Source organism: Citrus clementina, unplaced genomic scaffold (genome assembly GCF_000493195.1).
Source record: "Citrus clementina cultivar Clemenules unplaced genomic scaffold, Citrus_clementina_v1.0 scaffold_3, whole genome shotgun sequence".
In the NCBI taxonomy this organism is placed as follows: Eukaryota; Viridiplantae; Streptophyta; class Magnoliopsida; order Sapindales; family Rutaceae; genus Citrus; species Citrus x clementina.
In genome coordinates, this window is record NW_006262339.1 from 32,775,813 (window position 1) to 32,778,793 (window position 2,981).

The 2,981-nt window shown below is 33.7% G+C and overlaps 1 pseudogene; it reads right to left on the minus strand.

Moving 5' to 3' along the window:
- Positions 1-978: 978 nt before the first annotated feature.
- Positions 979-2,263, minus strand: LOC18049493 (annotated as a pseudogene).
- Positions 2,264-2,981: the final 718 nt, after the last annotated feature.

Sequence of the window (2,981 nt, forward strand, 5' to 3'; positions counted from 1 at the left end):
TCAATTAAACAACTGATTCTAATTTTCATTCCCTATTTCAATTCTAATTCAATGAACCAATCGTTTAAAAGTCATCAAAGCTCATTGCAGTTAAAAGATTTTATTAGCTTTATTAATTTTTAATATGATAAAATCGCACATTGATTCAAAAAAATTCCAAGAATAAAATACTAAAAGATAGAAAAAAAAATTGGCAACCAACAGGGAAATTTTGAATATTGCTTTCCTCAGTGAAAACAATTTGAGGAGTTCAGGTATTCTCTTAATTTAAATATACCATGATGTAGCAGGATAACAGAGGTGGAAAAACTGTAGAATAAAACTCACTCACTGGACATGGTTTTAAGTTAAATGTGGTGGTTGTTATCATTCGATCCTACTCCAACTTCATGACATAATAGGCCGTGCATTATTCGAAACAACTAACCACTATGAGATTTTTTTCAATAAAACAATCATCAACATAAGGTTAAGGATAAAGACCTGCTTATATTAATTAAAAAAAAGAAGATAAAAGAACCCATAAGATAAAAATAAGGGGGACTTTTAGTAATCAAAATAGATAATGAAAAATAATGACAACACCTCCGTATTTATAATAAGATAATCCTACTTTCCTAATAAGTTAACTCAAATAGAAAAACTAAATTACAATAAAAATAGAAATAAAAGACCTAAACAATACCACGCTAATTAAAATAAAAATATCAAAAAATTTTAAACAATTAAATCGTCCCATATCATAACATCAATGTGTGTGTGTGTAGACACACACAAACCCATATGAGATTGAGAATTGACATATATTCATCCATGGATGCATTTCATGAGCAAGAGGCAAAGAAAACTCTCAACAAGGAGCGAAATTCCCTACTTCAAGTCCGTGCATGTGATACATATCCTACCAGCTTATTGGGGACTAATAAGCTAAATAATATATAAATGAAAAAATTAATAAAAAGACAAATTTTTTTCTAGTTACTCGTAGCATGGGCAGTGATGAGAAGTTGAAGTATCAGCAGACTTGTTTTGTTGGGTTTCAGCAATCGGGGTAAGTACTGGCCTTTTAAAGAGGCCTGCAAATAACTCTACTGGATCATAATATATTTCAACATCTTCGGCCCTCATGAATTCATCAACCTGAAAAAGCTATATATATATATATATATACCGGTCAAGGATCTTGTATTTATTAAAGTTTGAAAAAGCTATTAAACCATACAATTTAATAACTTCTCTTAAATTTAATGATGTGTGTGTGTGTGTGTAAATTTAATTTAATAGCAACTAAATCTACTCTCTACCCATATAAATGAGGTCCCAACCTCAAATCTTTTGTTTTTAACTAAAAAAATTTTACTCACAGACTAAATGAGGACATAATTAATAAAAGAGTACTAACTAATTAAAATCATACCTTCATAATCCCAATCACATAAAACTCCACCATTTCTCCCGAAGGAGCATGGCCTTGGAAAGGTCCTTCAAAGTAACCCCAATGCCTAAATTTGTAGGCAACCATTGGCGGTCCTGAATAAATGCATCATGGGATGATTTAAAGGTCTCTTCATCTGCTTTGTAATACTGAAACTCCTTTGGTAGTGACAAGCCCTTTCTTCCTACGTAAGACACAATCCAAAGTTTATCAATGTGTCAGGATCTTATTGTTGTAGATTCAACCCCTAATCCTTCGTAGGACACACAAGTGTATAGTGGTAACTCTTTGTGTAACAATGCAGTTATGCCACATCAGTTAGTAAAACAATTAAGACTCAATCACTACTCGATGATTTAAAGACAATTTAATACATGTCAGAAAATCCTAAAATTATACAAAAAGGATTCTGGTTTTATTCTAGTACGTACCATTAACAATGAGCTTGAATTTCTCAGGGTTAGTTGTCTTGAAATCATTTAAGCTAGTCTTGTGAGAAAGCTCCATTTCCCATGACCTTACAACATTCTGAATTGTTTCTTCTATTGATCCTCCAGGCCACTCCTGCGATTGCATACAAAATCAACGATGAACTTGTTATGGACTAATTAAGAGAAATATCAACAGAATAATCAATAATGAAAATTAACCTGTTATTTATCTAGCTAGCTTGATATCCACCTTGGTCCGGCCTTCCTCGAAGAGCTTGTTTACTTTGTCGAAAATCAGAGGGCCACTGTGCCTCCACTGCATGCTTTTTGCTTCATCATTTAAGATTGAACGGTACTTATCCCCCGCCACTTCCATATCTTCTTTTATTTTATCCATATTTCAATATTATTGCTGCAAAGCCTAGGGACCGTAGGATATATATATATATATGTACATGTGTGTGTACATGCATATGTATATCTACATGTTGTTGAAAAGTTGACAAAACTTGGTGAAAAATTGGCCAATTTGTCAAAGTTGGCACTGACCTTGGAAATTTGACACATGCATGTGGCTAAGCATGCAAAACTTGAAAAGTTGGCACAGACCCTTAGAAATTTGGATGAAGCATGTGGTTGGAATCGTGGAAATTGAAGCCAAAGGAGTTGGTGAAGCATGTGACAGTTTGACAAATTCACAACAATTTTGACAATTTGGCTGCCAACGTTTCAAGATTTGCATACTTAGCCACATGCATGTGTCAAATTTCCAAGGTCGGTGCCAACTTTGGCCAATTTGTCACCAAGTTTTGTCAACTTTTCAACAATTCTCCACCTTGGCGAAAATTTATCCAAATCTGAGCCGACTACCAACCAATCATCATTATCTAAAGTGGCTGTATCTCTATGACTGTCTACGTACCCAAAATTTGGGATCAAACCAACCGTAGTTCAAAATTCCCGAAGGATTTGAATTAGTTTCAAGCAATGTTGAAACTTAACTCCAGAAACTACCTTTTTCAGCATATCTGATGGATTATCTTTGGTATCGATCTTTCTCAACAACACAACACCGCTCTCGATAATCTCTCTCACATAATGATATTTCACATCTA